The following is a 23455-nucleotide window of genomic DNA, read 5'->3' as shown; positions in this document are numbered from 1 at the left end:
GTTTTGCCATATGGTATAAAAAATACTTAGCATTTGTGTGGGGGATCTTCATTTCAACATGACTGAGGCTAATCTGCGAGAGATTTTTGAGCCATTTGGTCAGATTGAGGTTATACAACTACCTCTTGACATGGAGACAAGACACTGCAAGGGTTTTGGGTTTGGAATCCTTCTTAGGTTCGGTTTCTTTGCCTTTTGACAACACTTTGAAGATATACCATCTGATGCTGTTTGCTTATGAGATTTTTATTATGTTCAGATATACCATCCTCGCTAGCGGTAAAATTACCTGCATATTCCAGGCCTTGGGACACAGCGGTCACAAAGTTCTGGATTATGTTTGATGCTTAATGTCGGTCATAAACTTGTGAATAGTTTTACAAGGTAATGTTGCAAGACGGCATTTTTAAGTCGACAATGGTATGCGAACAATGGTTATATCATATGCTGCCAACTTGTTTTTTTTGTTGTGAGTTTTGCAATTTAAACTTGTCCTTCTTTATTGGTTTCAGGTGATACCGTAACTGCAAGTATTTCATCCTGAATGTGGGTGACGGCGTAATCCACTTTCTTCACAAAACTTAAGAATATCATCTTCATCCTGGACAGGTTTTTTCAACACGTTGCAGGTTACAATCTTTAGCCAAAGAGTCAAATTTCATAGCTTTCTCAACAGTTCAATTTCGATTTGCATCTACACGGGTAATAATCTGGCAGCCAACCTTTTCTTACTTCTTGTATTAATGTGGCATCTTGGATTATCCTTTTTTAGGAATATTCCTTGAACCTTGTTGTTTGGAGCGAAGCCACCGAACTTCACATTGCCGACATTGTTCTGATAAGGCAAGTCGTTGATATTATGAGAGTTTTGAGCCAAAACTGTGAATGGTGCTCTTGAAGTCTTGCTTGAATATTTATTTTGACATTTCGCTTCTTTGATCGATTTGGTAGGTTGGTGGCTCGAGTTGTAAAACATGGCCATGGCGAAGAGCGTATTCAAATCTGAAGCAAAACTCTTATCTTAAAGTAAAGAGCTCGATTTAGAACACTACATGTAGCTGACTAGGTGGACCGGAATCATTCAAAACCTGCTGAATTGTGTTAATGTTGTAGGTCTCCGCTTTTTCTATAGTAGCATCAAGTTCACTTGCTCCGCGAAAAGATGGTCATCCAGAGTGTTTTAAACTTTACATATCATGTATTAAGTTAGATCTATCCTAAAAGCTTTGTATTTTGTATCCTCCTTAAATAACGATGATAGGCTTTCCAGCATAAAATGGATTAGTTTTTGTAATTGTAAAGTCTCATCTGCAGCTATGTCATCTAGCAGAAGTATCTCTTTTGAAATTCTAGAGAAAAAACTGATTCTAATACTGCACACATGCTTTTCCTGTAAGTTGCAGGAAACAAGAATGGTTCTCATATGATACAAACTTTTTCCAGAATGAAAACAACCTGATCAATGCTGAATTTAGCAGACTCAAATTGTTGCATTTGAAGAGTATTTTAAAATCCATCAGCACTATCTATAGCCTCCTTCAAGTTATAAATAACTTCAAGTTATAAATAACAAAGTGGGGACTTGCCTCTGTAATATTTCTTCTGCCAAAAGCTGAAATCTTGGAGCCGAATCAGCAAACACGGCATGCTCCTTCATCGAACTAGGAAATTATGCCCGATACTCAAATGCAAATCCAAATGTCTCCTTGCGGAAAGATTCCTTAGTTTTTGTATTAAGTGCATTCCTTAAAATCATGGCCAGCTGTCGGATAAAAATGAAAGCATGTCGATACGCAGTTGGAAGATCCACGCCGCAGTTGTTAAGAAAACGAATGTGTTTAAGTTTCACAGCATTTACGAAATGTCAATTCAAAACATAGGCTTTATACATTCCTTTGAAAATTTTGTCTATGCAGCCAGATCCAATACAAATGTACAATTCTATTTAGGCACGAAGCCACTGGAAAGGCACCTCCACCAGTACCTCAGAAATGAAGAGCCACCTTAAGGTATTTCCTTAGGAGCGAAGGAAAAGCAGCCAATAACAATGAAGAATATTTAAGCCGGTGTAAAGCAAATGATATCATTTGCGAGTCAGTCATTTGATTCAAAATGTGGAGAGCATTTTCAAGGTAGGACTTCACTATATGGCCATAAGTCCTCCACTGTTTTTGTGCTCATCAAATCCGTTACAATCTGTTTTCTTCCACCGGAGGCAAGAATCTTCGACGACTTTCTTAGTATTCCATCCATTTCATTAAGTACCGTCAACATTATTTTGTCGAACACTGCGCTAGACCTTACACTAAGCTTTGCCATTGACTCATTCTCCTCATCATCACCATAGTGGCATGCTGCAAAATCTCTGACTATCATTTTTATCACATTTGAATTTGGTGTTAATTGTGAGGCATGTTGCTATTCTACAGGAAGTCCTTTCACGAGAAATTTCTTAAGCACATGGCATGACAAGAAAGAAATATTTTTGCTATCACGTGCAATGTAAAATCTTTCTCCAATTCCCTCCTTATTGTCGCATCACGCGAAAAACCGGCGGGAAAAGAAAGAAACAACAGAGCCGCCACCGTGCGTTATTTATCCCAAAAGAGGGAAAGGAAACGCTCAGAGTAAACCTGGAAAAGAACATGGTCTCGCGACCAAAAAGAATGGGTTCGGGAGTCGGTTATGCGAAGGGAAGGTGTTAGGCACCCTACGCATCCGTAGTACTCTACGGGATCCACACACAAAAGGAAGGAATATTGGTTGCTAAACGCTGCTCAAACTCACACACACTGGCTGAAAGAGACAAAAGAAACTGACTGAAACTGACTCGGCAGGATATCGTATCCTGGGCCTACTTAGTCTATCAGGCATAGACATCAGAGTCGAAGTAGTTCGGACTGGGGAGACGACACATGCTCGCTAGGATATCGCATCCTATGCATACGTATCTTCTCGGACGAGAGAAGAATCAGAGCATTCGTAGCTCGGCTGACACGCAAACAAACAGGACAAAGGCAAACGTGGAGCCCGACCGCCAATCACTGGACTTACATCAGCATCCGAACCTAAACACACCCACACTGGAACCCAAATGCCACTCGATGGACTTACATCGGCTTCCAAGCACACAACAACACAACAAGTTAATAGGGAGTCGGGGACTCGAGCCTATAACTGTCAAACAAAACACACAAAAAGAAAAGAAAGGCGCCCGGAGAGATCAGCTCAATCTCCTGCCTACATACTTCATCTGGCATGAAGATCAGGGCGATGTAGCTCCCCTACGCAGGGACAAAGGATCTAGCCTAACCAGATAACAGAGGGAGACACAACTCTAGGGAGACTACGACTCGAGCCTAGATGTTGTCATGCAAAGTCAACCCTAAGTTAAGGTTTCTAGCTAAATGGCACAAGGGCCAACCTATCCTAACAGACACAGGAAAAAGCAAAGTCTCGATTGCAACTAGGGCAAGAGAAAAGGGGGATCTCAATCACAACAGGGGTGAGAGAAAAGAATTAGATGTTAGTGGTTAGTCAAACTCGGCAAGACATCGCGTCTCGTGCCTACGTATCTCATCTGAACATGAGAATCAGAGTTGCCGTAGTTCGGCCGGCAGGGAAAAAGGTCTCGATTGCAACTAGGGCAAAAGAAAGGGAAAGTCTCGATCGCAACGAGGGCGAGAGAAAGGAAAAGGCTCAATCGCAACGAGGGCGAGAGAAAGGATCGCAACGAGGGCGAAAGCAAACAAGTCAAACAAACGAAAGCACAGGTAACACACACTATATGCACACAAGAGGCTCACACAAGGGTTAGGCACTAGGGCCAACTGGAATAGGGTAAGTGTGCTCTTAACCTTGCCATTGAGAGGCTAAGGTGAAGCAGATGAAAGGATGAGGTGAGGATGAGACCTCACAGCTCTTATCCCTGGCCAGGGAGAGCTAATAGACAAATGAGCATGGGTCCAGAAAGTGGGGACCCTTCTATACTCGAAGACTCTGACACTGTACACTTTGTACAAGATCTTGGGTTTGTATCCCAATGCATCAACACACAGCAGTGTGAGCAGAGGGATGACACAACAAGAGTAGTGGGGGATAGATTGCACATCCCTACCTTCCACCAATTGCCTTACTTGAAGGACTTTTCCTGCTTGGGACAATTTTAAACACACACAAGCATGGCCTCTTAAGGAGGACTTCAGACAGTTTGCCCGGTCAAATAACAGACCGGGTCTCCAGACTACATGAAGAAAGAGTAATTATACCTCAAAAGCAATTGCTAAATAGCAAAGCAAGCAAGTTCATAGAACTTAAGCAACTAAAGTACCTGAAAAAGTCAAAACAATCAGCAAACAGTTCAAAAGTTTAAATCAAAAGGAATTGGTAAACAGTCAATACAGATGGTCAACTGTGCAAGGCACAAGACCCAAACACATGAGTCAAACCTAGAAAACAAAGGTTTAGCATATGATAAAATAATCAAGTTCAATCAAGTTTGAATGATCTTTGAGGCATTGGTGCTTAACCTGAAACAGGAACTCAATTGTAAGTCCAAAAGACCACTAGGACTAGCCTAGGGTCAAGGATGAAAGAAAAAGTCAAAACAGCAAAGAAAAGTCAACCAAAGTCAAGGTCAAACATTTAAGAAGCTATCACAATTGGGCCCACATTCAAATCATGCATCATTGTCATTTTATGAACATTTGAAGTCAAAGTAAGGCAAATGAAAGCACAAAAAGGTCAACAGAATGACTTGCATCAAAAGTCAACCCAAACAATCTCAAAAATCATCAAATAAATCAAATTCAATCCTAACATCTAGCATGGCAAGCATGTCAAATTTCATTGCATTTGGATGAGAGGAAGGCAGTCAATTAAAATCAAGAAGTCAAACCAAATTCAAGCATGCACAATGAAGGTCAACAAACATGGGTCAACTTCAAAAAATCATATCAAATTGAAAACAGATGAGAAATGAATGAGATTAACACCAATGCAAAGCTCAAGATGTCTAGTTATCACATATGAAATTTCATGATCATACAATATGGTATGAGAATTTCCCAAAGGATATGGCAATGTGTAGCACAAAAAGTCAACATTTGACTAGGCAGGGAAGAAAAATCTCAAATAAATGGAAAACAGCACAATCAATTCCAGGAAAAATCACACATGAACTAGACATGTAAGGGAGGGATCATGCAAAATTTGGGGTCATTTGGATGTAAGGAAGCATGTTAACAAAAATTGGGAAAATGCACATTCATGTTGTGACACCAAATGTAACACCTTACTTCAAAAAATCAAAGCTCACACACCACATATGATAAATGCACAAACTTTACATGGAAACAAAGGTGAATGAGTCTAGTTTTACCACAAAAAATTTCAGAACCAATGGATGCATCATCATTATTTCACAAAAGAAATGGCAAGAGGTATCAATTTTTGTCACATTTCACAAACCCTAGAGCCAATTAACATCCAGCCAAGCAAAAAATTAATAAAATTCATGATAAAATAGAGGACATGCTTGTGAACATGATGGAAAAAGTTTCATAATTTTTGGATTTAATTTGAGTGAAAAATGGATTTTAGAAGATGAGTGAATAAATGAGACAAAACATGAACAAAAGCATGAATGGAATGGTCAAAGTGGGTTGACCAGTGGCAATTGTGTAATTCAGTGCATCACTAATCAAAACGCCTGCGTTTCAGGCGCGGCAACCAAATATTCCTATTGGCTATCCCTCAATGGCACAGTAGCAATACCAACAGCAGCCAATGGCATTCAAGTTCTGGGTTTTAAAACTCAGGGTTTATGCACTAGGGTTTAATCAGCATGGCAACTCATGTAACTTCATGCAATCGATCAAAATGAAATCCAACAAAAGCACACAAACAGCAATGCATTGGTTCAGTAGGCTCATGCAACATATAAACAAACAATAAACCAACATATTCGTGTGAATTCTGGGCAAGTTAAAGGTTCAGCTACAGGGTATGAACTTCATCATCAACATCTAATCATAAAAAACAATATGCCCAGAAATCAAGGATAGGGACACCAATCGAAACATTAAGTCATGTACATCAACATTTCAGCAATAGATTTCATGAAATCAACTTAAACAAACCAAATCGAGCCAAAACACATTTGAACATAAACAAGGAAATTCGATTCTCACAGCATGGTTGATCATTTAGCATGATACAAATTTCATAATGCTCAGCAATATAGGAACTACACATGGCATAGCATCATTTGAAGAAACAAAGCAATCGAAAAACTCACTTGGTTTGAAGGAATTCGATGGAACAGTGTTGTTTGAAGGTTACAAGCTTAAACAGATGCAAATGATGGTTAATAGTGATGATTGCTTGAAGGAAATCAGCTCAAACAACCTGAGTCCAACTTAAATCCAAACCTGCCATGGAAATGCCTTGAAGAAACAGAGCTTGAAAAGGAGTTTCCAGTTGGTATTTGATGGTTCAAAAAGTTTCGCAAGATGGTCCAAGTGATGAAAGAAGCAAAGGTTCCTTGTGGTCTTTGAGGTTTGATTCCAAATCGAGCAAAATGCAAAATTGCAAGAGAGGAGAGAATGAATGTTTCTGTCGTGGCTGCTATGATTCTAGGGTTGCAAATGGCAGAAAAAGTCCTCTTATACCTCTGTTTAGTATTCCTTAATTATGTGTTAAACTCAGTTAGCTCAAATGGTCCCATTTGCCAATTGCTAAGTTGAGCATGGGTGGAAATAGAGGTGTGAATTTGGCACGATTGGGCCTTGAAACCAGGCTGCTACTGACTTTGACAATTGCTGTTTTATGTTGGTTCATGAATTGCTACATTGCCTTGCTTATTTCAAACCATTTTGCCATATTTGCACTTTTGCACCTTGGTCCAAAATGGTGGCGTGATGATGGCATGAACATGAAATTAAGCTCTAGACCAGTTGCAAATGACATATTGAACATTTCCCAATTGGCAAAATGGTGAAAAAATCAATGAATCAAAAAGTCAAAGTTTGGTCAAACTTGATTTTTAAATGAAATAGGTCAAAAAATGCCATTTTGATTGGCAAGGTTTTGGTGAATGAAATTTATATTTTTGGAAAGAGGAGGAAAAATGTGGTTTGTAGGAAAAAACCCCACCAAATTTGGCCTTATGGTTCATGAGATATGGCTTGTTGAAGTTCACAAATTTTTGAAATTGAATTGATCATATCTTGACAACCACACATGGGATTTTGATGTTCTTGGACTTTTTGAAAATGGGAGAACAAGATCTTCAACTTTCATGTTGGGCTAAAATTCATTTGGAGCTTGTATCATGATGCAAGTTGAGGATCAAGAAGTTTCCATTTTTGGCAGTTGAAATTACAGGTCCAGTTTCTATTTTTGGAAATTTTCTGATTGACTTGATTTTCTTCCATGATGAGGTTTGACATGATAGATGAGGCTTATATAAGCATGAATGAGCTCCTTCAAATCAATTCTATCCATCAAATCCCTGATTAAATCCACAGTTGACCAAGTTTGACTTTTCTAGGGTTTTGGACTGACTGATGAATTCCAAACCCTAATTCCTTGAGACCTTGACTTCAAATGATGTCCCAAGTTGTATGAACTCTTGATTATTGACCATGGTGCCCAAATTCCACAAGAATGGCCACCATTCACTGCTTTGACTGATTGTTGACTTTCTAGGGTTTTTGCCTGGCTATGCATTGACTGATGACCTCTGAGCCTTCAACCCTTGACTTGAACACTTCAAATGGGCCTCCAAGTCATGTGAACTTGTTGGACAAACCCTAGGGCCTTGGCTCCTTGAGAAACACCTTTGCTTGATTGATGGACTGATCTCCTGATCAGTTTGACCTAATTCTTGCTTGCTTGCTCTTGAGGCAACTGGGGACAATGCAAATGTTATGCAATGGATCATGATATGCTATGACTTAATATGAGATGGTATGTACAATGATAGGTGCAAATTTGAGGTGCTACAGCTGCCCCTATTCAATCAGCTGGGAACCCGAACGGATGATAGCAACGGCTGTCAGACTTTCAGGGTGAACAGGGATTGAATACCAAAGAACCGCAGAAATTTGCACCGACTAGATATAATACAAAGAGAACCACGTCATTTACCGATGACAATTGCAAGACAACTTCAGAAAAGCAAAACCATTTACCGATGGTTGGAAACTGGAGACTTGATATTTACCGATATCAACTTCAGCACGACCATTTACCGATGGCGGCTGGGGAAAACAAACTTCTGAAAAACAAAACCATTTACCGATGGTTAAACCTTGATATTTACCGATATCAACTTCAGCAAGACCATTTACCGATGGCTGCTGGAAAAAAAAACAGAACCATTTACCGATGGTTAAAAACTTGATATTTACCGATATCAACTTCAGCAAAACCATTTACCGATGGTTGCTGGGAAATAATTTGATGTAGAAAGGAAGCAAGACCATTTACCGATGGTGGCTTCAAAGCAAACCTGATATTTACCGATATCAAGGCCATTTACCGATGGCTGCTGCAACTGGGAAGTCGATATTTACCGATATCGAAGAAAACTGGGCCATTTACCGATGGCATCTCCGCTTGGGGAGGAACAAAATCTTTGTGGTGATACCAGACAAACCGTTTACCGACGACTTCTGGGGATTTTGATTTTATTAACAAGAGAATAGAGAATGACCAGACATTTACCGATGACTGGGATGGGACTCGATGTTTACCGACATCGAAAGATGATGTTTACCGACATCAAAAAGAATGACCAGACATTTACCGATGACTGGGTGAGACTCGATGTTTACCGACATCGAAAGATGATGTTTACCGACATCAAAAAGAATGACCAGACATTTACCGATGACTGGGTGAGACTCGATGTTTACCGACATCGAAAGATGATGTTTACCGACATCAAAAAGAATGACCAGACATTTACCGATGACTGGGATGGGACTCGATGTTTACCGACATCGAAAGATGATGTTTACCGACATCAAAAAGAATGACCAGACATTTACCGATGACTGGGTGAGACTCGATGTTTACCGACATCGAAAGATGATGTTTACCGACATCAAAAAGAATGACCAGACATTTACCGATGACTGGGTGAGAAATTTATTGGTGAGAGACAAACAAATGTTTGCAACTGGAAACCGGGTAGGACATTTACAGATGACTCTACTGGGGATTTCTAGCTGGGGATTTATCAGACATTTACCGATGACTGAAGGAAAGACTCGATGTTTACCGACACCGAAACAATGGCGTTTACCGACACCAAAGAAGACCAGACACTTACGCATGACTGGAAATCACCGAAAGATGGTGTTTACCGACACCAAAGAAACAACACACGCGGGTGCTGACGGGATACTGACATCCACAAGATGACAGGGCAAGGCTGAACACTTGCAGGGGGTCTCACTGGGGATCAAGGTCACGACAGCGAGCAAACAGGAAGGAACACCAAGTATACCGGGTTGTAGGTATGAAACGGGTGACCGACCAAAGCGTGAATTGGTTTGTGTTCCAAAACACTCAACATCCTGAAGAGGGCTAGAAAAGCAGTCTTGTTAAAGGATGGACATTCGATTCCACAAGGAATACGAATCTTACTCTGCTGGAGATAACAATCGAAAGATTGACCAAAGAGTGCATGAGATATATTATCTATAGCCGTCAAAACGTAGATAATAACCTCGCATGGAAGATTATCCATAACCGGGTTATAGGTTGTTAAATGAATAATCGACCGAAAAGAAAGGCATCAGGGTACCAGGCTAGGTATGCAAAAGATGACCAATCAAAAGAGGATAAAGTTGCTAACTCGGAGCAAGTATCCAAAAAGAAGGTGAAGACCCAATGGGGACAATACTGCTTGATCAAGGCAAGTATCCAAGGGGAAAAGACCATTAAAACCACAAAGGGGGGATTACATCTACCGGTTTGTAGGCAGAAAACCACGGAAAAGTAACCAGTCATCATCGGGATGAGCAAAAAGGGTTAACTCCAACAAGGGGAGGAATGTGGGATTTTACAACTACCAGCTAGTGGGTAGAAAACCACAAAGATAGGACTTACAACTACCGGTTTGTAGGTAGAGGCCAACAAACAATATCCGCCAGGGGATGAAAGTGGGATTTTACAACTACCGGTTAGTGGGTAGAAAACCACAAAGATAGGACTTACAACTACCGGTTTGTAGGTAGAGGCCAACAAATAATATCCGCCAGGGGATGAAAGTGGGATTTTACAACTACCGGCTAGTGGGTAGAAAACCACAAAGATAGGACTTACAACTACCGGTTTGTAGGTAGAGGCCAAATTTTCCGCTGAGAGACAGAGTGAGAAAAAAGGATTTACAACTACCAGCTAGTGGGTAGAAGACCGTAAAGAAAGGACTTACAGCTACCGGTTCGTAGGTAGAAGCCAACAAATTCCGCTGAGGATAAGATGAATGAGTGTCGGTTAGTGAGCGACTATTCATTTATGCCCCCAGGGAAGCACAAGAGACAGCCAATAGGAAGCCAATTCAGGATTGATCCAAAAAGGCAGACTGAAACAAGACTCATCCTAATGAGGAAAGAACTCAATAGGGAAAAACCCATCCCGTGTAGGGAGGGAACGGAAGCAACCGTCATCCACGAGGATGTATCTCAGTGGGGAAATGGCAGGAAAAGATTGACACTTTCTGCTTAAGGGGTAGACTCTACATGGAGAGATCGGACACACCCATATTTGCTTGAGGAAAATCTACTGGAGAGATTTGTATTACCAGATAGCAGAAGACAACCATCAACAGATACACGGCAACAGCTGCATCATGAGTACCTGAATGCTATGATTATGCATGTATGTTTTATACCTAAAATGTATGATGAATGTTGACAAACAGACATGTTCAGCACCACAGGTCCGGGAATCAACCATCCGGAGAGACAACCAAAGATCACCAGAGAGCAAATGCGATCTGCTGTAAACTGGGACATCAGGGAACACCATCCTGCAGGGGAGGAAGGCCACCGGAGGCTTCCGGAGGGATCGTCAGTCACAACCGGAGAACAGAGTTCAACATACAGGCGTATGCGCCACAACAACTCGTGCTGGAAATCAGAGATACCAAGGAGCAACCAGATCTCTGATGAGGATAGATAGGCATTGAGAAAGCTCATCATGCCAACAACTCCACTCGGGGATCTATCTGAGGACATGATGGAACACTGGGATGTCAATCCACCAAATACCGAATTTTGTAGAAAAGCACCCATGCTGGTGAAGAGGAATACCGGCCTGCTGGAGAGGCGAAAGTTGAAGTCTTCAGTGAACACTCTGCTAGGGGAGCTGCCCCACAATAATGTCCGAAACAGCAAACTTGCTGGGATTGCCCCACGGTAGGGCTCAAACAGCACTCTACTGGGGATGCCCCACAATAGGTGCTAACAGGGATTTGGAGGAAGAATCTGTACTGCCGGGGACATGAAGATGAACAACTTCAACCAACACTGCACTGAGCAACTTCACTGAGGAGAGACCATACGAGGTTCTGTAGGACAAAGATACAGTCATGCTCGAGATACGAACAATTGTCTTACCTGTGGGTAATCATACCACCCCCGGGAGAGCACTGTGGGTCTCCTAAGTATTCTTCCATCATTGCGACGGTTCACTTTGTTTAAGAACAATTTTTGAAAAATTTGTTTATTTTGAAAACAATGATACTTTATCAATTAAAACATGCAAAACATTTGTTGAGTTGAGACAAATAAGAATGCGAATAATTGGGTAAAAGCTCAAATAGATGTAATGGAATGGTAGTCTGCAAAGGGCGAGACTCCATAGATCTGTACAAGTTTGAAATCGGTGATATATATTGGAGAGGGCTACATTGAACATAATGACCTTTCCTCTACCATTCTGAATTTTCGATGTATTCAGAGCTTCAGTCGACGATGTATCGAGAATCCCTGACGGATGACAGATGTACAGCACAGTCTTGTCAAGATGCAGTTACTTGCCAAATCCCTAATTTTTGCCTAGATTGCCCCAGTGTGAGGTGATCAATCTAGCGGGATGCAAATTCTTTTTTTTTTCAATGTCTCTAACTTTTGCCTGGATCGCCCTTTCGGGTTTTCAATCCACCGAGACGCTCCTTTTTGCCTAAGTCGCCCTTTGGGGTGTTCGACTTAGCGAGCTTTTGCTTTTTTTTTCTTTGTTTTAGGCGAAGTATTTCTTGACTGCATCGGGATTCACAGGACGAGTGAACTTCTTCATCCATTGCTGTAAGTGTCAAAGCACTGCCTGAAGAGGCTCTCTTGAAAACGTATGGACGTTCTTAGCTTGGAGTCCACTTGCCTCTGGAATCGGGCACGAAAGACAAGACTTTCTTGAGCACAAGGTCCCTCGGAACACATGAGGCTTGACCTTCTTATCGCGTGCTTTTTTCACTCTCTGCTGATATGACTGTCCATGACACATGGCAGTTGATCTCTTCTTTTCGATCGAATTCAACATCAGTCAACTTGGGACTTCGAGGGTGCTATTTTTCTTTTATTTCTTTCTTTCTTTTTCTCTCTTTTGATTTGGATTTCTTTTGATTTCTTTTGATGATTTTTTTTTTTTGGATTTTGCACCCTCCTATTTTTTTCTTTTTTTTTTTCTTTTTGATAATGCCCCAGTTGGCTGTTCTGCTGATTCTCGAGATGCAGCTGAGTGATCTTCTTTTCTTGCTCAAGAAGTCGGGAAGTCTCGTCAGGAATCCCTTCAACATCATCTTCTTCCGCTTCGAATACAGGGAATTCAAAATTGGGAGATGACGTCCGATCACTATGTTCAATGGGTTTAAGAAACAACCTGCATAATGATTTTGATATGAAAAGCTTTTTGAAAAACAAACAAGACAATCGTTATGCAGATGAAAAGATTGCTTTTATTCTTGTTTTTAAAGGTTATCTGTGATCACCAATTTCATGCAAAAAGCGAAAAGGGAAAACAAATGGAAAAACAAATGTTTTAACATGAATTTATTTGAATGAAAATATCATTGCACAAAATATTGCCAACAATGTCATCACTTCTCCTTTTGGCATGGGAGAAGGGTTTTTAACCAAAGTGATTATTGCTCTGACTTATGAAAAACTGTAGGAAAGCCCACAGTGACCCAATTGTGATAGATCCCGCCGGGGATGACAACTGTCAGTATCTCTTGCATCAGCAGCTTCTGTTTTCTGAACAACCCTTCTGAAGAAAAAGTCGGCGCCAGCCCAGGACTTGTTATCTTCAGGCTTGATTAACACAGGGACCTAAATCCTCCAAGATCAGAATACCTGACCTCACAAGGTCTTGAACCTTCATCTTCGGCTGGAAACAACTATCCACGTCATGACCAGGAGCACCCGAATGATACACACAATGCTGTTCAGGCCTATACCACCACCGAGGGTTGACGGGTATGGGCGGCGGGTCTCTAGGAGTAATCAAGTTCCGCTCTAACAGAGAGGGATACAGTTCGGCGTAGGACGTGGGGATTGGATAAAAAATGATCCTCTTCCTCTCATTACTTGTACCAGCTTGATTATCAATGGGAGGCTGGTAAGCCTGCTGCTGAGGACGACTTTGTGGAGTCTGATACTGCTGAGTTGGTCTTCTCTGTTGTTGTTGAGTTTGAGTTGCTGGAATAGTCACAGCAGCAGCCTGACGATACTGTCCTCTGTTCACACTCCTCCGACGGTGCACAACATTTGTTTCACTTTCTCCCCTTTTGGGTGCCCCAGAGGATGGCTTCTTAGAACCGGAAGAACTTGAAGAGCCAGGATGGCGAACCCGAGCGAGGGTTGCTCTGACATTAACAGTCTCTGCAGCAAGAGGCTGTTCACTGATTCTGATCCCCTTCAATTCATCACCCACGGCATAATCATCGACGAGAATAGTGACAGCAACATTCTCATGAACGGGTTCATCCACTGGTGGAGCACGATGGACTGGTGGAATCACGGCTTCCAGTCTCTGGGCTAAGGCACGCAGCTCCTCTTGCCCCTGAACGACTCCTTGCATCATCGTCATAAACTGGGCCATGTTTGCCCTCATCTCGACCAATTCTGTCTGAACCTGATCCATAATCTTCTGAAGATTGAGTCTGGTCGCGGTGCGGACGGTGATCAACAATCCTGTCTCAGTCAAGAACCGAAGTGAGAAGTCTCGTCCCCAAACATGTCTGCAATGCAAGGATGCTATGTGCATGATATGGGTATTATTTTGTCATGAATGATCCTGAAAAGGATATGCGTATGCGAGTTAACTTTTTTTTTCATTTTCATGCATTACTATTTTTTGGAAAATAAACATGCTATGATGCAAATGATGCAAATGATGCAACATGACTGGTCAGGCTGTGCATCTCGGAGCACAGGATCGAAGCTTCAGCTGGAACTCGGAGTCACAATCCATCTGAAACCCAAAGCCAACTGATACTGTCATCTGAACCCATGTCTGGAGAACTGAGTCACCATCTGAGCGAGTACCCTCAAATTCAGCCCAGGGATCCGAAATAAACGGAACCCTCTGATCAATACCAGGGTCAAACCTCCGGCGTCCAGAAATATAACTCGTAGTCACTATCAGTACCAGGAGTCACCAACTGTACCTGTTAAAATGATCATTCCCCCCCACTCACGGGTGTCATCTAGGCCAGGGTAAGGTCGAGAGAAACGCAGCATAAATAACCTTTCGCAGAATATCATCTTGTGCACACCCGATGTATGCACCGATAATATCCCACCAGGGTCTGAACTGCTCGTGATGTCAATGTTCCGCTAAGTGGCGTACACCACCCGCTTCCCATGAATCACTTTATTCCTAGGTTTCCTAGATTTCACTCATAGCCTGGGTATTGGGCCTTTTACCTCGAGTAACTCCCACCCCAAACAGAGAAACACAGCCAGATGAACAGATGAATATGAATGCAAACATTAATGCAAACAATAAATGCAAACAGTAAAATGCAAATATATACAAATGAATGCAATAAATAACAGCAAACAGCAACCAAAAACCTAATCCTAGAGAGCGCTAGGAGAGACTCGCTCAGGGAAGATGGACCAGCATAGGTCAACTTCTCTCATCCCCAGCAGAGTCGCCAGCTGTCGCATCACGCGAAAAACCGGCGGGAAAAGAAAGAAACAACAGAGCCGCCACCGTGCGTTATTTATCCCAAAAGAGGGAAAGGAAACGCTCAGAGTAAACCTGGAAAAGAACATGGTCTCGCGACCAAAAAGAATGGGTTCGGGAGTCGGTTATGCGAAGGGAAGGTGTTAGGCACCCTACGCATCCGTAGTACTCTACGGGATCCACACACAAAAGGAAGGAATATTGGTTGCTAAACGCTGCTCAAACTCACACACACTGGCTGAAAGAGACAAAAGAAACTGACTGAAACTGACTCGGCAGGATATCGTATCCTGGGCCTACTTAGTCTATCAGGCATAGACATCAGAGTCGAAGTAGTTCGGACTGGGGAGACGACACATGCTCGCTAGGATATCGCATCCTATGCATACGTATCTTCTCGGACGAGAGAAGAATCAGAGCATTCGTAGCTCGGCTGACACGCAAACAAACAGGACAAAGGCAAACGTGGAGCCCGACCGCCAATCACTGGACTTACATCAGCATCCGAACCTAAACACACCCACACTGGAACCCAAATGCCACTCGATGGACTTACATCGGCTTCCAAGCACACAACAACACAACAAGTTAATAGGGAGTCGGGGACTCGAGCCTATAACTGTCAAACAAAACACACAAAAAGAAAAGAAAGGCACCCGGAGAGATCAGCTCAATCTCCTGCCTACATACTTCATCTGGCATGAAGATCAGGGCGATGTAGCTCCCCTACGCAGGGACAAAGGATCTAGCCTAACCAGATAACAGAGGGAGACACAACTCTAGGGAGACTACGACTCGAGCCTAGATGTTGTCATGCAAAGTCAACCCTAAGTTAAGGTTTCTAGCTAAATGGCACAAGGGCCAACCTATCCTAACAGACACAGGAAAAAGCAAAGTCTCGATTGCAACTAGGGCAAGAGAAAAGGGGGATCTCAATCACAACAGGGGTGAGAGAAAAGAATTAGATGTTAGTGGTTAGTCAAACTCGGCAAGACATCGCGTCTCGTGCCTACGTATCTCATCTGAACATGAGAATCAGAGTTGCCGTAGTTCGGCCGGCAGGGAAAAAGGTCTCGATTGCAACTAGGGCAAAAGAAAGGGAAAGTCTCGATCGCAACGAGGGCGAGAGAAAGGAAAAGGCTCAATCGCAACGAGGGCGAGAGAAAGGATCGCAACGAGGGCGAAAGCAAACAAGTCAAACAAACGAAAGCACAGGTAACACACACTATATGCACACAAGAGGCTCACACAAGGGTTAGGCACTAGGGCCAACTGGAATAGGGTAAGTGTGCTCTTAACCTTGCCATTGAGAGGCTAAGGTGAAGCAGATGAAAGGATGAGGTGAGGATGAGACCTCACAGCTCTTATCCCTGGCCAGGGAGAGCTAATAGACAAATGAGCATGGGTCCAGAAAGTGGGGACCCTTCTATACTCGAAGACTCTGACACTGTACACTTTGTACAAGATCTTGGGTTTGTATCCCAATGCATCAACACACAGCAGTGTGAGCAGAGGGATGACACAACAAGAGTAGTGGGGGATAGATTGCACATCCCTACCTTCCACCAATTGCCTTACTTGAAGGACTTTTCCTGCTTGGGACAATTTTAAACACACACAAGCATGGCCTCTTAAGGAGGACTTCAGACAGTTTGCCCGGTCAAATAACAGACCGGGTCTCCAGACTACATGAAGAAAGAGTAATTATACCTCAAAAGCAATTGCTAAATAGCAAAGCAAGCAAGTTCAGAGAACTTAAGCAACTAAAGTACCTGAAAAAGTCAAAACAATCAGCAAACAGTTCAAAAGTTTAAATCAAAAGGAATTGGTAAACAGTCAATACAGATGGTCAACTGTGCAAGGCACAAGACCCAAACACATGAGTCAAACCTACAAAACAAAGGTTTAGCATATGATAAAATAATCAAGTTCAATCAAGTTTGAATGATCTTTGAGGCATTGGTGCTTAACCTGAAACAGGAACTCAATTGTAAGTCCAAAAGACCACTAGGACTAGCCTAGGGTCAAGGATGAAAGAAAAAGTCAAAACAGCAAAGAAAAGTCAACCAAAGTCAAGGTCAAACATTTAAGAAGCTATCACAATTGGGCCCACATTCAAATCATGCATCATTGTCATTTTATGAACATTTGAAGTCAAAGTAAGGCAAATGAAAGCACAAAAAGGTCAACAGAATGACTTGCATCAAAAGTCAACCCAAACAATCTCAAAAATCATCAAATAAATCAAATTCAATCCTAACATCTAGCATGGCAAGCATGTCAAATTTCATTGCATTTGGATGAGAGGAAGGCAGTCAATTAAAATCAAGAAGTCAAACCAAATTCAAGCATGCACAATGAAGGTCAACAAACATGGGTCAACTTCAAAAAATCATATCAAATTGAAAACAGATGAGAAATGAATGAGATTAACACCAATGCAAAGCTCAAGATGTCTAGTTATCACATATGAAATTTCATGATCATACAATATGGTATGAGAATTTCCCAAAGGATATGGCAATGTGTAGCACAAAAAGTCAACATTTGACTAGGCAGGGAAGAAAAATCTCAAATAAATGGAAAACAGCACAATCAATTCCAGGAAAAATCACACATGAACTAGACATGTAAGGGAGGGATCATGCAAAATTTGGGGTCATTTGGATGTAAGGAAGCATGTTAACAAAAATTGGGAAAATGCACATTCATGTTGTGACACCAAATGTAACACCTTACTTCAAAAAATCAAAGCTCACACACCACATATGATAAATGCACAAACTTTACATGGAAACAAAGGTGAATGAGTCTAGTTTTACCACAAAAAATTTCAGAACCAATGGATGCATCATCATTATTTCACAAAAGAAATGGCAAGAGGTATCAATTTTTGTCACATTTCACAAACCCTAGAGCCAATTAACATCCAGCCAAGCAAAAAATTAATAAAATTCATGATAAAATAGAGGACATGCTTGTGAACATGATGGAAAAAGTTTCATAATTTTTGGATTTAATTTGAGTGAAAAATGGATTTTAGAAGATGAGTGAATAAATGAGACAAAACATGAACAAAAGCATGAATGGAATGGTCAAAGTGGGTTGACCAGTGGCAATTGTGTAATTCAGTGCATCACTAATCAAAACGCCTGCGTTTCAGGCGCGGCAACCAAATATTCCTATTGGCTATCCCTCAATGGCACAGTAGCAATACCAACAGCAGCCAATGGCATTCAAGTTCTGGGTTTTAAAACTCAGGGTTTATGCACTAGGGTTTAATCAGCATGGCAACTCATGTAACTTCATGCAATCGATCAAAATGAAATCCAACAAAAGCACACAAACAGCAATGCATTGGTTCAGTAGGCTCATGCAACATATAAACAAACAATAAACCAACATATTCGTGTGAATTCTGGGCAAGTTAAAGGTTCAGCTACAGGGTATGAACTTCATCATCAACATCTAATCATAAAAAACAATATGCCCAGAAATCAAGGATAGGGACACCAATCGAAACATTAAGTCATGTACATCAACATTTCAGCAATAGATTTCATGAAATCAACTTAAACAAACCAAATCGAGCCAAAACACATTTGAACATAAACAAGGAAATTCGATTCTCACAGCATGGTTGATCATTTAGCATGATACAAATTTCATAATGCTCAGCAATATAGGAACTACACATGGCATAGCATCATTTGAAGAAACAAAGCAATCGAAAAACTCACTTGGTTTGAAGGAATTCGATGGAACAGTGTTGTTTGAAGGTTACAAGCTTAAACAGATGCAAATGATGGTTAATAGTGATGATTGCTTGAAGGAAATCAGCTCAAACAACCTGAGTCCAACTTAAATCCAAACCTGCCATGGAAATGCCTTGAAGAAACAGAGCTTGAAAAGGAGTTTCCAGTTGGTATTTGATGGTTCAAAAAGTTTCGCAAGATGGTCCAAGTGATGAAAGAAGCAAAGGTTCCTTGTGGTCTTTGAGGTTTGATTCCAAATCGAGCAAAATGCAAAATTGCAAGAGAGGAGAGAATGAATGTTTCTGTCGTGGCTGCTATGATTCTAGGGTTGCAAATGGCAGAAAAAGTCCTCTTATACCTCTGTTTAGTATTCCTTAATTATGTGTTAAACTCAGTTAGCTCAAATGGTCCCATTTGCCAATTGCTAAGTTGAGCATGGGTGGAAATAGAGGTGTGAATTTGGCACGATTGGGCCTTGAAACCAGGCTGCTACTGACTTTGACAATTGCTGTTTTATGTTGGTTCATGAATTGCTACATTGCCTTGCTTATTTCAAACCATTTTGCCATATTTGCACTTTTGCACCTTGGTCCAAAATGGTGGCGTGATGATGGCATGAACATGAAATTAAGCTCTAGACCAGTTGCAAATGACATATTGAACATTTCCCAATTGGCAAAATGGTGAAAAAATCAATGAATCAAAAAGTCAAAGTTTGGTCAAACTTGATTTTTAAATGAAATAGGTCAAAAAATGCCATTTTGATTGGCAAGGTTTTGGTGAATGAAATTTATATTTTTGGAAAGAAGAGGAAAAATGTGGTTTGTAGGAAAAAACCCCACCAAATTTGGCCTTATGGTTCATGAGATATGGCTTGTTGAAGTTCACAAATTTTTGAAATTGAATTGATCATATCTTGACAACCACACATGGGATTTTGATGTTCTTGGACTTTTTGAAAATGGGAGAACAAGATCTTCAACTTTCATGTTGGGCTAAAATTCATTTGGAGCTTGTATCATGATGCAAGTTGAGGATCAAGAAGTTTCCATTTTTGGCAGTTGAAATTACAGGTCCAGTTTCTATTTTTGGAAATTTTCTGATTGACTTGATTTTCTTCCATGATGAGGTTTGACATGATAGATGAGGCTTATATAAGCATGAATGAGCTCCTTCAAATCAATTCTATCCATCAAATCCCTGATTAAATCCACAATTGACCAAGTTTGACTTTTCTAGGGTTTTGGACTGACTGATGAATTCCAAACCCTAATTCCTTGAGACCTTGACTTCAAATGATGTCCCAAGTTGTATGAACTCTTGATTATTGACCATGGTGCCCAAATTCCACAAGAATGGCCACCATTCACTGCTTTGACTGATTGTTGACTTTCTAGGGTTTTTGCCTGGCTATGCATTGACTGATGACCTCTGAGCCTTCAACCCTTGACTTGAACACTTCAAATGGGCCTCCAAGTCATGTGAACTTGTTGGACAAACCCTAGGGCCTTGGCTCCTTGAGAAACACCTTTTCTTGATTGATGGACTGATCTCCTGATCAGTTTGACCTAATTCTTGCTTGCTTGCTCTTGAGGCAACTGGGGACAATGCAAATGTTATGCAATGGATCATGATATGCTATGACTTAATATGAGATGGTATGTACAATGATAGGTGCAAATTTGAGGTGCTACACTTATCAACTAATGTAAAGGAACCATTTGCGAGCGGCAACAGCGGCAAGCCAAAGAGTGTATCAAGCTGCATGGACTCTTAGAACTTCCCGGTATTTAGGTGATGAGATACCTTATCCACATGTCATGTAAATGGATGGTTATGATTGAATAAATGAATGAAATAAACAAAACATGAATGGAGAAATATGGAGGGAATTTCCAAACATCGAATAAATGAGAAAAAGAAAATGAATGACGAAATGGAAAAAAAAATTCAGGACCAAAATCGGGGTATGACAATGTGTTTGCTTGGTCCTATCAAGACATGCTTGGATTGGATTCTGAGATTGTGGAGCATAGATTGTCGTTGAAGCCAGAATGGCCGCCGGTCAAGCATAAGTTGAGAAGAACTCATCCTGACATGGCAGTGAAGATCAAAGAAGAAGTGCAAAAGTAGATTGACGATGGTTTCCTTATTACCGCTGAATATCCGTAATGAGAGACCAATATTGTACCTGTTCCGAAGAAGGATGGAAAAGTCTGTATGTGCGTTGATTATAGAGATTTGAACAAAGCTAGTCCGAAAGATGATTTCTCTCTGCCACACATTGATATGTTGGTAGACAATATATCTAACTTCAAAGTCTTTTCATTTATGGACGAATTTTACGGATATAACCAGATCAAGATGGCACCCGAAGATATGGAGAAGACCACATTCATTACACCCTGGGGAACATTTTGTTATAGAGTGATGCCTTTCGGTTTAAAGAATGCTGGTGCAACTTACCAGAGAGCAATGACTACTATTTTTCATGATATGATGCATAAAGATATTGAAGTCTATATTGATGATATGATTGCTAAATCCAGTAATGAAGAGGAACATGTTGAGCATTTGTTGAAATTATTCCAGCGTTTGAGGAAGTATAAACTCCGCTTGAATCCCAATAAGTTCACTTTTGGTGTTCGTTCTAGTAAATTGTTGGGCTTTATTGTCAGCGAGAAGGGTATTGAAGTTGATCCTGTCAAGGTCAAAGCAATACAAGAGATGCCTGCGCCCAAAACTGAGAAGCAAGTCAGAGGTTTTCTCGGTCGCTTTAATTATATCTCAAGATTCATTTCACATATGACTGCCATATGTGCGCCTATATTCAAGCTTCTTCGGAAAGATCAGTCTTGTGATTGGACCGAAGATTGCCCCAGAAAGCTTTTGACAATATCAAAGAGTATCTGCTTGAGCCTCCGATTCTGTCTCCGCATGTTGAAGGAAGACTGTTGATCATGTATTTGACTATGCTTGAAGAGAGTATGGGTTGTGTTTTAGGTCAGTAAGACGATACTGGAAAGAAAGAATATGATATTTACTACCTCAGTAAGAAGTTCACCGATTATGAGACTCGGTATTCTATGCTTGAGAAAACTTGTTGCGCATTGGCTTGGACTGCTAAGCATTTGCGTCAGTATATGTTGAATCATACCACTTGGTTGATATCCAAAATGGATCCAATCAAGTATATATTTTAGAAGTCTGCTTTAACTGGGAGGATTGCCCGTTGGCAGATGTTGTTATCAGAGTATGATATTGAACACCAATCTCAGAAAGCAATTAAAGGTAGTGTCTTGGCTAACCATCTGGCTTACCAACCGATTGAAGATTACCAGTCAATGCAATATAATTTCCCTGACAAAGAGATATTGTACTTGAAAATGAAAGATTATGATGAACCATTGCTTGAAGAAGGGCCAGAACCTGGTTCCCGTTGGGGTATGGTATTTAATGGAGCTGTTAATCAGTATGGTAATGGCATTGGGGCAGTAATCATTACTCCTCAAGGCACGCATTTTCCGTTTACATCCAGATTGACTTTCAAGTGTACAAATAATATGGCAGAATATGAAGCTTGCATTATGGGGCTTGAAGAGGCCATTGATCTCTGAATCAAGTATTTAGACGTTTATGGAGATTCAGCTTTGGTCGTGAATCAAATCAAAGGTGAATGGGAGACGAATCAACCCGGTTTGATACCATATAGAGATTATGCGAGGAGGATTTCAACTTCTTTTACAAAAGTTGAGTTTCATCATATCCCTTGAGATGATAATCGGATGGCAGATGCTCTAGCAACATTGGCTTCAATGATCGTGGTAAAATATTGGAATGAGGTTCCCAATTTTACTATGATACATCTTGATAGGCTAACTCATGTGTTTGCTGTTGAAGAGATCAAAGACGAAAAGCCGTGGTATTATGATATCAAGTGTTTCCTCCAATGTCAGATCTACCCGTCTGGGGCATCTCTGAAAGACAAGAAGACTTTGAGAAGATTAACCAGCAATTTCTACCTAAATGGTGATGTGTTATACAAGAGAAACTTTGATATGGTTCTGCTCAGATGCATGGATAGACACGAAGCAGACCCGTTGATGACTGAAGTCCATGAAGGTTCCTTTGGTACTCATTCCAATGGATATGCAATGGCAAAAAAGATGTTGTGAGCAGGTTACTATTGGCTGACAATGGAATCTAACTGTTGCAAGTTTGTGAAGAAGTGCCACAAGTGTCAAATATATGCAGATAAGATTCACGTTCCTCCGACACTGTTAAATGTCATATCCTCCCCATGGGCCTTCTCCATGTGGGGAATCGATATGATTAGCATGATTGAGCCCAAAGCGTCGAATGGACATCGTTTCATTCTAGTGGCTATTGACTACTTCACAAAGTGGGTTGAAGCGGCATCATATGCGAATGTAACCAAGCAAGTTATTGTGAGGTTTATCAAGAATCAGATTATATACCGTTATGGTGTGCCAAGT

This window comes from Lathyrus oleraceus, chromosome 1 (genome assembly GCF_024323335.1).
Source record: "Lathyrus oleraceus cultivar Zhongwan6 chromosome 1, CAAS_Psat_ZW6_1.0, whole genome shotgun sequence".
NCBI lineage: Eukaryota > Viridiplantae > Streptophyta > Magnoliopsida > Fabales > Fabaceae > Lathyrus > Lathyrus oleraceus.
This window is presented reverse-complemented; position numbering follows the sequence as displayed.